At 47.4% G+C, this 15,541-nt stretch overlaps 1 protein-coding gene across 11 annotated transcripts in view; it reads right to left on the bottom strand.

The window, feature by feature from the left end:
- POMGNT2 (protein O-linked mannose N-acetylglucosaminyltransferase 2 (beta 1,4-)) overlaps window positions 1-15,541 on the bottom strand; it is a 166,793-nt gene that overhangs the window by 47,092 nt on the left and 104,160 nt on the right. For 3 of the 11 annotated variants that reach the window (XM_085630617.1, XM_085630607.1, XM_085630610.1), the window contains one exon: window positions 1,623-1,749. The gene's annotated coding sequence lies outside the window, so the exon portion shown is untranslated. The other 8 variants (XM_085630614.1, XM_085630613.1, XM_085630612.1 and 5 more) reach the window with 8 other exon arrangements.

Below are 15,541 nucleotides of genomic sequence, written 5' to 3'. Positions count from 1 at the left end.
CTCACTCAGTCCCTGTCCTGAGTTAAAAAAAAAAAAAATAAATAGGACAAAGGGGGCAGGGTGGGGGTAGTCTGACACGATGGTGTAAAAATAAAAATAAAGCATTGTGCTGAAAAATTTGTATTGGCAGTAAAGCAACAATTAATGGAGTTCTTTCCCTGTAAAAATGGTTTTATGGGGTATATATTATTGTAGGGTGCTTACATGCATTATTCTAGAGTGCTTAAATGCAGAATTTTCTTTGAAGTAGTAACTGGATGCGCATTTCCCACCTCCCAGTGGAAACAGGATTATCTGATATATAATTCATGAGGATCAGGCAGCAGACTTCACAAAGGCTTTGATGAGACGATGGCTTCGCTGCACCCGTTGAAACCAGAGTCCAAGGAGCGCGCTGCCTGCTCCGGCCTCGTGGCCACAAGGCAGCGGCTCCCAGCACAAGCCTCGAACTCTACCCCACAAGAGGAAGCAAAGCGGCACTAAAACATCCGGTACCAAAAAAACGGGGGCCCGCCCACATTTCTAATTTCAGGTATTCAATCATGGCAGGTGGCCAACTGGCATGTTTAGGTAGCGATCGCTGCCTTTCGGCTTCATGGCGCTATATGACGCAGCTATTAATTTGTCCTAACAAATGGACCTTGATCCATCATGAAAATAAGGATGAACGGTCAAGTCGACATTTCCAAGCACTCAAATGTAGTAAAAAAACAGCGGCTTCAACCAACTGTGCGACCTCGCCTTTTCATTAGTGCATGAACTTACAACAGGACCCCACCGGTGCAGAATACTTTGCAACTCCGCCGATAAGGGTCGGTTTATGGGTATTTTTAACACAAAACTATACTTGGTAACTGTTCAACGTAGGTTCTCGTGTGTTAATACTGGTATTTCTTGGAACCAAAAGAGGAACTGCGATTAATATAACACCCTAACTGAAAGGCATTCATTGAATGAATGAAAGGCTGAGTCGGCACTGCTGGGATTCAAACCTGTGAGCTGCAGACTGCACACAACATTGTTACTGTGTTTACATGTCGATCTAGGTTAAAACTGTAGGACTTTTTTGCCAATATCTCAACATTCACCGTTTTAGTACAGTAAGAAGCTGGGGGCACAGGCGCAGACAGATGGGGCAGCTCAGGATCACACATGCTATCAGAGGGGAATGAGGGGATTGAATTCATACTTCCCGGTTCCAGAGTTGAGACTCAACCATTAAACCAATACTATTACATTCACCGACTGAGCTATCTCGGCGCTTGCAAACTATACAGAAGGCTGGTGAGGAGACGCAGCAAGCATGAGCCAGCACAAATCAGACCGGGGCTGACCGATGTACCGACAAAGTCATCGGTTCCTGAACTTGAAGCGTTTGGTGGATGCCAAAAAGCAAAAATAACTATAACAAAGACAATTCGAAAAGGAGCGCTGCATTATAAAAAAACACAGGATGGAGACTAAAATATTTTTTTTAATGCGAATTGCGAATAAGAAGGGTCTGAGAGGGTATGCAGAGCAGCGAGCAGAGGAGGGCAGGAGCTGCTGTGCAGTACAGCATGCCGTACAGGGGTGCTGGACACAACACAAGACGGCTAGAGACAATGTACTGAAGGACTCACCAGCGGTACCCAGCAGCTCAGCAGCCACACCCTCAGAGGTCCTTCCTCCAGGAAGCATCACCAGCAGCTGCCGGGGGTCCAGTCCACGCTTGTACACGTCGTGTGGTCCAGGGGACAGGCTCTTCCTCTGCGGATCAAACACAACGAATGAAAAATGTGTTTATCTTTTTCTGCAAAAGGTGGAAGTGAGGAGCAATGTCTTCATGGATTGATATTTGCTCTCCCTCCCCCCCCCCCCCCCCCCCCCCACAAAAATACAAACACGCTGTCAGAGCGGAGCAGCTCCTGCGCCATCTGCAGGAGTGAAGGTCCCCGGTCTCACCTCTCCCCGCCAGCTCCCAGAGGTCCCTCCCTGAGCGCCCTCCTGGAGGTCAGCGCTGAACCGTCTACAGGAGTGAAGGTCCCCGGTCTCACCTCTCTCCGCCAGCTCCCAGAGGCCCCTCACTGAGCGCCCTCCTGGAGGCCAGCGCTGCACCGTCTGCAGGAGTGAAGGTCCCCGGTCTCACCTCTCCCCGCCAGCTCCCAGAGGTCCCTCCCTGAGCGCCCTCCTGGAGGTCAGCGCTGAACCGTCTACAGGAGTGAAGGTCCCCGGTCTCACCTCTCTCCGCCAGCTCCCAGAGGCCCCTCACTGAGCGCTGCACCGTCTGCAGGAGTGAAAGTCCCCGATCTCACCTCTCCCCGCCAGCTCCCAGAGGCCCCGCACTGAGCGCTCTCCTAGAGGACAGTACTGCACCCTTTGCAGGAAAGAAGGTCCCCGGTCTCACCTCTCCCCGCCAGCTCCCAGAGGTCCCTCTCTGAGCGCCCTCCTGGAGGTCAGCGCTGAACCGTCTACAGGAGTGAAGGTCCCCGGTCTCACCTCTCTCCGCCAGCTCCCAGAGGTCCCTCCCTGAGCGCCCTCCTAGAGGTCAGCGCTGAACCGTCTACAGGAGTGAAGGTCCCCGGTCTCACCTCTCTCCGCCAGCTCCCAGAGGTCCCTCCCTGAGCGCCCTCCTAGAGGTCAGCGCTGAACCGTCTACAGGAGTGAAGGTCCCCGGTCTCACCTCTCTCCGCCAGCTCCCAGAGGCCCCTCACTGAGCGCTGCACCGTCTGCAGGAGTGAAAGTCCCCGATCTCACCTCTCCCCGCCAGCTCCCAGAGGCCCCGCACTGAGCGCTCTCCTAGAGGACAGTACTGCACCCTTTGCAGGAAAGAAGGTCCCCGGTCTCCCTCGGTCAGCCGGGCCCTGTCCAGCTCCCAGAGATCCCCGTCCGAGCGCCCTCCACAGGTCAGCCCCGCGCCGTCTTCAGGCGGGAAGCCCCGCGCTCCCCCCTCTCTCACTCCAGCTGCTCGCCTCAGCTCCCAGAGGTCAGCGCCGCACGCACACTGATGTTCTGCAGTGCTCCTGCGAATCCCCCGAAGGGCAGACCGTCTGGACAAATCTCTATCTTTTTCCAAGAAAAAAACCGCACGCGCTTCGGCGCAGCAGCTGCGCTCTGTTTGTGGGCGGCGGATGAAGGAAATAAATCCGAGAGGGAAGCTAGAAACATGCCCATCACCTCCAGAGAGCCGGCTGACTGGCACTATCCCCGTGAGGACCGGAGCTTCCAGCACCACACGGCACAAAACAAAGCCGCCCTCTCGGCATACTGTACAACTGGGGCAAGATACACATGGTTTTGGAAATGTTTCTAGAAGCCTCAGACACGAGTCACAGTTGGTTATTGCGAGGCTGAAAAGGGAGCAATGCTTTGCCTTCACTGAACCGTATTTAGATGGTTTCCCTGTGCTTGCTTACTATGAATATCAGCCAGTGTGGAGTTTCAACGAACAGCAAACAAGCATGCTGGGACTTGTAGTTTAACGTTTGCCATCAGAACTAAAGGCAGGTAAGTTGCAGTGTGCTGTCAGAAACCGGTCCCAGGATGCTTTGTTTCCGGGGAGGGCCCGGCCTAGCAGCACGGGATGGACTGTTCCCATGAGGCACAGGGTCCATACTGATTTGCATATGGCTGGGTCCAAACTGGGGTGGTGTGGTGAGCAAAAGAACGATGGATTAAACCCAGATCTTTTTGGCAGGGGGTGAATGTTTGCATTGTTCAGCATTCCGTCCATCCATTGCTCCTTTTTCATTTGTCGCCCGAAGTGCGAAGGGTATGCCCAGACTTGCGTCCTGTGCTTGCTGCATCACTGGATTCAAGCCAGCATGACCAATGAGGGGTGATGTCCTGAAACCAGTCCTGGGATGCTGGTTTCTGGTCCAGGTAGGACTTGGCTTGGCAGTTCGGGCTGGACTGTTCCCATGGGATAAGACTGATTTGCATATGGCTAGGTCCCCCTGATGAGCAAAAGCTCTGTCTTCCTAAGTGGGAAGGGTATGCCCCCAGGCGTGGGTCCCCAGCTCACTGACCACTGGATTCAAGCCAGACAGGCTGATGAGGGCTGATGCCCCTAAACTGGTACCAGGATGCTTGTTTCTGGTCCAGGGAGCACCTGGCTTGGCAGTTCGGGCTGGATTGTCCCCATGAGGAACAGAGTCAAGATCTATTTACATATGGCTGGGTCCGAACGATGGACTAAACCCAGATCTTTGTGACTGGGGGTGAATGTTTGCATTGTTCCGCATTCTGTCCATCAATTGTTCCGTTTGCAAAAAACACTGGGACACGCTGAAAAGTCACCGCCTCCCCCGTGTAATCAACAAGAGCTGCAGGTTGCTTGGTTTGAGAGCTAGAGTAGCAAGTACAGTTAATTCAAGGGAACAAAAAACACAAATTTCCACATTTATTTGTGCTTTGACCTACCAAGGTATGCTCACATCACTGATGATCAGTGTTAAACATAGAAATGTGCTCCGATTACCATACAATTCTCTTGTGTCCACAGTATACTAAATGAGCGAAGGCTGAGGCGTGCCTTCCTCTCTTCTTGGCATTCCCTAAAACCCAAATTATGCAGCCGCCCTACTCTAAATACATTTGCTGAAAGACAAAAGAGCCATTACTCCCAGAATAAATAATGACTGTGCACTGCTAAAGCATAAGTGATCAATATGCTGTTACAAATATGGTGAATCAATTATTCAGATGATGAGAATGTCTCCTCATACAGAGGGATTCACAGTTTAATATTTTCTCTTTTGGAAATAAATATACAGAGTTAAGTTTACCTCTTTTTTCTCGGTTTCAGTACACAAGATGGTTTAATACTTTATTCAAGCTCATAATGAGGAAGCTGTAAAGTTCCACAGCAGCAGCAAACTAGCAGAAGCCTGCATCTTACTGCTTCTGTGCAAGGAATCTTGTGGAAATTTGTTAAATAAAACATAGTTTAGCACATATATTGTGGACATCTCCGTCCAATTGCATTTGGATTCTACAATGACTGGATTAATCAAACACTCAACAGGCAACATGAGTATCTATAGGCCCAAGGTATGATTGTTGGGCCTCATGGTTAGATCTAAGGAAAATAGAGGGTAGAATGACTGATCTAGCTCAGGTACTAGCCAAAAGACAGCTGGCCACGATAAGGGAAATTCCCCAGGCTAGAAAGAGACCTAATGGAGAAAAGAACTTTGTGAATCGGCTAGAACTATGCTGTACGAATAGCATCTGTTACCACGCAGGCCAAAACTACACGTGGCTTAACAACGCGCCAAGACCACGACTTTGTCGTTACCACGCGTTCCATTACAGAGCAAGTCTACATGGGAATCAACAAATGCCTGCTACAGAAACTCCAGACCAACCAAAACACAGCTGCCAGACTCGTCCTCGGCACCCCACGACACGAGCACAAGACCCAATACCTGCAAGACCTCCAATGGCTCCCCATCGAGAAGAGAGTAACCTTCAAGCTACTCACCCACGCCTACAAATCCCTCCACAACATCGGACCCAAATAGGTCAACAAAAGAATCTCCTTCCACCCACCCTAAAGAAACCTCCGCTCCGCCGACCTCGCCTTAGCAACGACCCCACGCACCCGCAGAACCAGAGCCGGGGGAGGAGCCTTTTCCTACGTCGCAGCCAAAGCCTGGAACAAACTCCCAGTCAACATCAGACACTCCCCCACCCTGCACACCTTCAGGAAGAGCCTCAAGACCTGGCTTTTCGGCTAACCCTGAGCTGCACCCCCCAGCACCTTGAGACTCTCACGGGTGAGTAGCGCACTTGATACTCCCCTGATTTTGATTGATTGATTACAACAACTTGCTTTAGGGAAGCGCTGGACTTTGGAATAGTTTAAATTACTATTCCAACTCCAGTCAGTGTATCAGTAGGGAAGGAGTTGTACTTAAAATCCGACACCAGTCCAACACCACATTCCCTAAAGCAAGTCGTTGTAATGACTTGCGTTGTAATGGAACTTGTCGTAATATCGCAGTTGTGGTACTGACTGCGTTGCAAAGGCACTACAATGTAATGCTTGCGTTGTAATAGATGTTCCCCATATAGTACATGAATGATAAGGGAGAGAGGGAAAGGAGATGCTTATAAGTGACTTTCTGGAACATGATATACCAGAAATTACCCAAAAAGGATAACACACATCCTTTTAAAAAGGATGAAGGTATTGCTGAACTGGGAAGGAGGATGTGGTATTGCTTTGGAATCCATATTGAGACGTTTAGTTTATTATTATAAGTCAAATTGCACATGGTATGTTATGTTATATAATTTTCTAACACGCACAGCTACTCCAAGGAGTGTCCCGGCGCAAGCACAGAGGGACTAAGATGCTCTTCAGTACTAAACAAAGAGGTATGTTTTTAACAATTTTTCAAAAGCCACAGGATCTTTAGTGTTGCGAAGTGCAAACAGAAGGGCGTTCCATGCCTGAGTCGCCATGACGACGAGGGAACAACCACCAAGCCTGCGCCGGAAGAAACAGGGAACTTTTGCCAGAAGAAGAGCGGAGGAGCGTAGCCGTCTCCCTGGAACATAAAAGGAGAAATGTTTCTGAAAGTAAGTTGGCCCAAGACCATGCAGAGCACGATGGGCGATGGTAATAGATTTTAATTTCACCCGGGCCGCCATGGGAAGCCAATGAAGAGAGTGAAGATGACCTCGCATACTGCTTCTTAAGGAGATCTCTAACAGGAGCCGAGCCGCCGCATTTTGCACCACCTGGAGTTTGTTAAGGGAGTATGCCGGAATCCCCACATAAAGAGCATTAGCATAATCCAGGCGGGAAAGAATGAGCGCACGGACAACTGCCTCTTTCGCCAGCCGTGGGAGAAGTGGAAGAAATCTTCTCAAAATTTTGAGGAGACCAAAGCAACACCCTGAAAGTCTCTTGACTTGGGAGGCAAAAGATAAGATTATCCTCAAACCAAACTCCCAGATTCTTCGCTGTGCTACTGCTAGAGGACGGTGGCGGGAAGTCAGACGGCCATATCAAATCTCTAAAACCAGGGGGAAAATTGCCATACAAGAGGATCTTCGACTTGTCTTCATTACATTTCAATTGGGCGCCCACAAGCCACTTAAACACCGAAGACAGGCAGAATTGAACGGAGGCCACGGATTCCTCCTCCTTTTTCCAGGTGAAAAGTAACTGGGTGTCGTCAGCAAAGGCGATCACCTTTGCCCCCAAAGCCTCAGCCAACACGACTAGAGGAGTAAGATATATATTAAACAAAAGGGGGCTAAGGGACGACCCCTGAGGGACCCCAGTAGTAACCGGCTGAGGGGCAGACGCTGCCGGTGGTAGCCAGACTTGTTGCACCCGACCCTCCAGAAAGGACCTAATCCTGCCCCTTGCTGACCCCGATAGACCAATCTCCACAAGTCGGTCAAGCAACAAAGAGTGCGGAACCGTGTCAAATGCAGCCGACAGGTCGAGCAGCACTAATGCTGCTCTCCCGCCGACATCAAGGCACTCTCGAATAGCCTCAGATACTTCCACCAAAGCCAATTCGGTACTATAAGAGGGCCGAAAGCCCGACTGAGCTGGATGAAGAATGTCAGCCCTCTCCACAAACTCAGTCAACTGTCTATTCACCACCTTTTCACAGACTTTGGCAAGACTAGGCAGAAGAGAAATGGGCCTTAAGTTCCCAGGAATCAAAGGATTGAGGGCAGGCTTTTTTAATAATGGAAGAATTTTAGCCTGCTTCCAGCCGTCTGGGACTCGAGCTTCACGGAGAGAGTGATTTATAATGTTATTCACCTCAGGATTAATATCCTCCGCTACTGCCGCCATTAATCTGGGAGGGCAGGGGTCGGCGGGCGAACCTGATTTCAATCCCTTCAAAATTTTAAGGGTACTAGGCAAATCTACATTGGAAAAAAACACCCAGAGAATGCTGAAGGGAGGCGGGAGCAGAGGCGGACGACACAGAATCAGTTGAACACGGTATAAAGCTTGCTTGAATCACACAAATTTTGTCCATAAAAAAATTAGACAGCCTGTCGCACCAGGCATCAGTGGCCGGGAGAGAGCAAGATTGTGCTATGGGTGACATAAAGCTCTGTACAATTGCAAAGATTTCCTTTGAGTTGTTTTGTGCCTGATCAATACGGACAGCATAATAGTGTTTTTTGGCTTGGGAGATATGAAGTGTAATAGGCTTTTTGTCTCCGTCTAAGAGTGCCCATTGCCACTGGGCAGTACTCGCTGAGACGCCAGGAGCGTTCCAGTTTTTTGCAATCTTGTTTTAATAATGTCAGCTCAGCGGTATACCACGGTTTAGAAGGAGTCTTCCTGGTGCACCTAGCCGAAGTAGGTATAGCAAGGGTAGTCATAGTAGACGAAATGCAGTTGGTGAAAGCCAGAAGGCTCCCTTCCAAATCCTGTGGAAGTGCCGGCCTACAGGCGGTCAGGGCCATTGCAAATTTGGAAGGCTCAATTCTTTAAATGCTGATTTACGGGAGGCATGGGTAGATATGCTAGCTGAGGCCACCTCCCAGGAGAAAAAAGTCAGGTGATGATCAGACCAGGAGACTGGAAGGGGATCAACAGCTGTAATAGGAAAGTTAGAGCAGAAAGGGTCAAGAATATGGCCCCCTTGATGGGTCGGCCGAGTCACCCATTGTGAAAGATGAGCGAGCTGAAGGATATCAAAGAACGCCAATGAGTCCTTGGAATCCATCTGGTCAAGATGTACGTTAAAGTCGCCCAAGGTCAAATAATGGGAGAAACGCAAAGCCCGTGAGGTCACTGCCTCACCCCATGATTGGAGAAAGGCTTTCGCAGGGCCGTGAGGTCGATAAATCCGAGAACCCCCCCAGTGTGAAATGGGCCGAAAAGCGAATGCTAAAGTCAAGAGCTTCACCCTCGCCCCAGGCACTAGAATCACACTTAAGAAGATCCCACTGGTCTTTAAACATAATAGCCACCCTACCCCCCCTTCCCTCCATGCGGTCCACTCTACACACCTTATAACCCCAAGGAGTGGCCAATGAAATAGGATCGGAGGAACTGTCCAACCAGGTCTCCGTAATAAACAACAGATCCAATGAATTGTCAGACAACAACACAAACACATCCAGATAATGTTTTTTTAGCGAGCGGGTATTTATCAGGGTCGCGGAGATGGTGGACCTAATGATGGAAGCGGGGTCTAAGTATAGTCTGAAACCACATGCAGCACAGAGAAAATCCTTTTTAAGAGATAAATCAGGCCAAACATGGTGGCAGCAAATTGCTGACCTTAAAAGCCTTAACGACTCACTAGTAAAGCGCCGTCTGTCCGAAGAGGCGGTAAACCGACAGGCAGCATCACTGGCCCGCTGGCCACTTTCGGGACGCTGACGGGCGCAGACAGGCTTGCCTTAGGCGCACCTTTGGCCCAATACATAAAATGATTTAAAAACGGGCTAAAAAAGGATTTCATGTGGTAACCTGATGTTGATTCTTTAGCCATAATAGAGTGCTTTTATATCGTAATGCGTTACCCTAATGCCCAGCATCCACACCAACTACCCGGTATTACTTAAACTTCTGTCATGGCTCCAATACATTTTCCAAATCGGAATACAGGATGCCTTGTGTGCAGGTCAGTGAAATGTCGTTGCGATGATTATTGCGGACACAGACACTCACCCACAATTTTGGATATGTTCTCTTAACAGTAAGTAAACTTTTGCCTTGCCTATTGATAGCCATGCCCAGCTGTATATTTAATTTGAAAAACATCAATAAAAATATTTAGAAATAAATGTTTAACTATTTTATTTTGGGCCTTAATTACAAATATTATACAAAAACACAAGACAATCTGGATTCTAAAAGTGAAACTTGGAAAACATGGAAGGATGGGGGCCATTTTGTGATCATGAGATGATCAGAAGCCGCCAAAATGACCCTTTCACTGGAACGATTCAAGGCTTCAACTAACACTTGCACCCTGAAGCCCTGATGCAGCAAAATGATGTCCCCCTTCAATAAAGGGGTGAAATGTGCCTTATTGCAAGCGGCCCTTAGTCCAGGGTTTGATGACCAGGTGTTGATACAAGTATAGGTGTAGCCTGTGAGAAAGGTGCAAACTGTGGTACATAACACTGCACACACATCCACGATCCATATGTTTGTACAAGCAACATACACTCGATTACCTACAGGTTCTGCAGGCTCAATATGATAGGTGTGATACACATTTATGTATGTATGTGCTGTTTATATAGCTCAATCCTCGCCAAAAGGCAGCAGAGCGCTGTACAGGTTTGAAGGCACATATACAACCAGAGAGTAAATCTAAGAGAGGGGCCTACATTCTGGGAGGGGGTCCAGACTGTTTACTAAGTCATGATGTAGTGTTCTTTAAATAGGGATGCCTTCAACCCTTTGCTAAGCTGAAGAGTGGCAGGTTTTCATGTCATCTGGGCCCTGAAACAAAGGTACAACATAAACCAGAAATGTGAGTAAAGGAGCTGAGATGCATCTTCTCCAGGCAGGTATTGGGGCCCCTGAAGATGCCCATGCAAAAAATGTGGTCTCCAACACCTCATGTGTTTCATTCTTAGCTGTGCAAGTGACAAGAGTTGTTGCATCCACGACATATTCCGTAATTTGGAACTAACGTTTATGGCTGGCATCACCAGGGAAATTAGGAAATTAAACTACCTTACAATCTTATTGCCCAGAGTGTAACTTTCTGATGTGCATTGCAGACCAGGGCCGGACTGGGAACTGAAATCAGCCCTGGCAAAATTTGGCAGACCAGCCCCCGTCAAATTTGGCAGACCAGCCCCCGTCGACCGCTACTCGGGGGGGTTTGGGGGGGTTCTCCCCCCAAGAAAATTTTGGAAAACAACCGACCAAAATGGTGAATTTTACAGCACATTTTTCATTACATATTCAATTGTATCAACTTTCAAAGCACAGTAAATAGTAGATGATGACCTTAAAGAGCACCAGGTTACCCACTCAGTCATATGTACCCATAGACATTCTTTCAGAGAGCACCAAAAATAGACACAAGTAGTGAATCAGAGAGAACAAAGTAAAAGTGAGACCAGCCCCCACATGGTTTGTAGCGAGCAAGCGCAGTGAGCAACCACTACTAGGGGGAGTTTGGGGGGGTTGAACTTGTCTCCCCTCCCCAAGAAAATTTGGGAGACAGAAAGGCCAAAACAAAGCATTTTCCAACACATTTTACATTACATACTAGATTGTATTAACTTTTAAAGCATAGTAAATGATTACCTAATTCATCCTCTCCTATACCGGGACACATAAAACTTAAAAGCATATGCCAAACCATTTAAATACTCTGCATACTGCACCCTGCCTTATGGAAAGGGCTTGCGCTAGTGGTGACATCCTGCTGACATATGTAGTAAAAGGGCATATTTTTAGGCCTGGCAAAAGGTTCCTTTTGCCAGGTCAAAATGGCAGTTTTACAACTGCACAGGCAGACTGCAATGAAAGACCCTGGCCTTGACACATGTTTGAATAGGCTACTTACGTAGGTGGCACAATAAGTGTTGCAGACCCACTAGCAGCATTTAATTTACAGTCCCTGGGCACATGTAGTACCACATTTTTAGGGACTTGCAAATAAATAAAATTTGCCAATTTTACCATGTTTAAAGGAAAGCGCTCAAGCACTTTATCACTGGTTAGCGGTGGTAAAGTGCACTGAGTCCTAAGAGCCAACAAAAATGGCTTTTGATGTAATAAAGCAGAATAAAACCTACATTTAATTTGGAGAAATCTTAGGCCAACAAGGACTTATCGAACCATGTCTCAGCAGTCAGTATGAACAATAATGTATCTAAAAAATACTTCACAAGGAAGGCCTGTGGAAGACTAGTTCTACAGCTCACCATCCTTGAAGAGCATCTCCCCATGAAGTCCCAGTATCAATTTGAATGTTTAACACAGGAGAGAGTTTATGGATGCATATTCTTTAAAGTTCTTTTCAAGTATTCTGAATGTTATGTGAAGCAGATTAGCAAATCTGTATGTCCATTTACTTTGAGGAGTTAATAATTGGCATATTCCACTTCCATTGTATCAGCAGCAAATAGTTACAGACCCTACCAACCATTTAGCTTAACCGTGAGTAGGCTGAGATGGCCTTGGGTAGCCACACAGGTCATATACAACTGTACAGTCAGCAAGCTATGATGCAAGTAGGTGGGGTAAACCACCAAACAGCTGGCATGCTGCAGGTCAGAAGGAACTCATGCTATATTGCAGGTATGATACAGTAGAGACTGCTTCTATTTGGAAGAGAATATGCACAGGTAGTACCAAGTGAGGTAAATCTGGTGCATGCATTGGGAAGAAAGAGGTATTGTACTAAATGCTGGGCAAGAAAAACACTTCACAAATAAATAAAACAGAATAAACCGTCCTAACAAGATACATTGATATTTTTAATTTGGAACACAATATGTGATAAATAGATGGAAAGAGTAACTTTTCCAAATTGAGAGAAAGAGCCCTGAGGAAGCGGTTTTACACTTTTGCGGAACATGTGTTGGCTGTTGTCTTAAATGTCATGAACTTGTACAATGAGAATTTCATAGTATGAATTTGACATTTTTGAACAATTTCATTACCATTATTCTGATTACCATGCATTAGAAAGTATACATCTTATTTTCTGTTTGCATTTTAATAAATACACTGGGGGTGGCATCTAGTGTCTCACTGAGGAGCACCAGTTACAACAAGACCACCATCTCCCTCAACTGCAAGTTTAGCTCCGATATTATAGGATGTTCTGACTGCACTACTTTGGCTATTAAACACATTTCCTATCTATGAGATGTCCCTGGCTTCTTCACATTCACTCCTGTTCAAGTACTTTCAGCCAGATTCAATAATCTTTCATCTAGCTGTTTATCATGTTTTTTTAAACGTGTTCTTTCCCAGAAAGAAGGGCATTCTCCCAGTTACCTTTCTTTCCCTTGCTACTCTTTTTCCTAATCCTGCCTTCTACGCTTTTTACTCAGATGTCAAATTCTCCATTCTTAAACCTTTTTTGCCATTTCATTTTCCTCTTTTTCCTCTGCTCTCTTATCCTTTCAGTTCTTATCCTCCTTGTCTCTCCTTTTTTCTAACCCATGTTCTAAATATAATCTACCCTCTCATTCCATTGTGTTCCGTTCTTTTCCCTACCATTTCTCCATGATCACCTAAGATACTTTACTTAATTCCTATCATGGTTAATGCTCTCTCATTCCTCCCTCCTTTACCCTTGTTCCTCCTTCCTTTCACCCTATAACTTGATTTCATTCCTTCTCCCACTTATTCCTCTTGTCTCCTCTTCCTTCTACTCTCTTTCCCAATTCCCATCCTCAATGACCCACTGTTGTAGGGTAGACTGCGGCACAACTGAATTCAGGCAAAACGTGCAAATGTTCACAGGCGTCAGCGCAAACATAGCCATCACCCCTCCGAGGCCTAGGCCCTTGCACCTTAGGCCCCTTTTGCTTTCCCAGGTTCAGTAATTCAGGAGGATAGGTTATAAAACGAGGAGTGCCACATCCGTATGAAACTTGTTTCTAGTAAAGGGAGTATCTACATGCTAATTCCAATAGTGTTGTTTAATTAGATGGAGGCAAAATGGAGGCGTTGATGAAAAACTTTGCTTTGCTGAGCCTGACAAACGTGTCCACTCTCTCACAGTGGAAGAACTGAAGTCAGAATGCTGTAGCAAATGAATCATGTTTTTGCATTTAATCAGGCAGCTTTAATTCATCTATTTGGTAGATTTTCATCTATTTTGGAAATTTTTTTAAATGTAATTTAGGTTTCCCAGAACTGTCTAAAACAAAGTCCACAGACATTTAACCACAGTGCCCTGTATTTTCACAGGCTTGTCTCCCCTCCCCGCCACCAACGCAATTTTTCTGCTGATGCAGGCGAAATCAAGAAGGAACACATCGCACATTAAATACAGATCACCTGTTCGCCGATTAGTATGTAAAATTTAGAGTAAAAATAAAGACGATGTGGTACTCTGCTTACATTGTTTCAGCAAAGTCAGCAGCATGACCCAAACCGGATAGTTCTCATTTTGTTCAATCTTAACTGAGCTCTTCTCTGACCTGCGAGCCTTTCAAAAAGCAGCGTTCATGTCTATCTCCACAAATTAACTTTCATCCCAATCTACTCTGCTAACAGTAAATCATGTGCAAATGAGCGTCATTAGCGAGAGGTCAAGAGGAACAGCAATTTTCAATGTTAGCGATGTCAAGTGCAAGTGTTGCTGGAACTGGAAGATGACGGGTCGGGGATAATTCTATGTAAGGGCGAGGCTGACACCGTGTAGGACACGTACAGCGTTACCAGCTCCATACACGGACAACCCGACCTAAGGATATTACACCAGAATTAGGGGCACTTCAGGCGGCCCTGCCAACATAACCATCAGGCCTGATAACCCTCCTTCTGCCAAAGCTCCCATCACTCATGTCTCAACAATGCCCCTGCACAATGCATCATTACTTCGACATGAAAACAGAGCCAGCGCGCGGTGTTTCAACATGAGAGCAGCCATTATAATTCAACTTCTGGCCCGCCGCCCCGGTCGCAACAGCTAGTACCAGCGTGGCACCCACTGTCTGTTGAGACTCGCAACAGACAGTGCCACGGAACTTGCGACCGGGCCAGGCCCAGAAAGAATTTAAAAAATCAAAAGGGGCCTAAGGGGCAAGGGCCTAGGCCCCGGCAACCATCGATGATCAGGCCAGAAGCAGGAGGATTATTGAATTCAATTTAAACGACTGGACGGCGTCTGGTCCAGTCGCAAATAGACTCACCTGCGGGCGGCAGACAGGGGAGAATAAAATTATGGAGTGCCGACTTTCCCAGTCCCTGGCCTGGCCTCTGAGATGCCTACCTCGCCTCCTCGACCTCGCCTCAGAGTCATCACACACACTTTTTAATGCGTGAGCCAAATGCGCATGAGCTTCACCAGGCAGCAGACGACCCCCGGCCCCCAAACCACGGTGCGCAGACTCGCAGGCGGTGACATCATCTACGCGCTGTGCGCCGCGCGTCTACATCATTGATCACATGGTCAGGTGCTTTTTAAATAAAATTATTATAATGAGTAGGCTGCCTGCTGCTGCCTAAATGACATTGAAATCGGTCGGCGGGTCACTGCTCACGTCACGTGACCCACGGACCGAGCACCAGCATTTTATGCAGCCTGGAGAGAATCGTTGTGCTCAGGCGGCCTGGTTGTGCTTAATGCAATGTTATGTTTGACTTTACATTGCACGGTCGGTCCGACACGGCCAAATCGGCCCCCAGCAACAGAACCGGCCTCCTGTCATAAAACCGGCCCCCACCCCATCCAGCCGACCGGGGGATTGCCCGGTGCCCGGAACGGCCAGTCCGGGCCTGTTGCAGACCTTGTTATCTTTATTAGCAGGCTGCTTGAAATGCTCTGGTTATTAAAAGGTACCTGTAACAAGAAGGCAGTACAATGAATACAAGTGATACAAAGGGAAGGGGGGGAAGCAAAGCTGGCAG

This window comes from Triturus cristatus, chromosome 10 (genome assembly GCF_964204655.1).
Source record: "Triturus cristatus chromosome 10, aTriCri1.1, whole genome shotgun sequence".
Lineage (NCBI taxonomy): Eukaryota > Metazoa > Chordata > Amphibia > Caudata > Salamandridae > Triturus > Triturus cristatus.
This window is presented reverse-complemented; position numbering and strand designations above follow the sequence as displayed.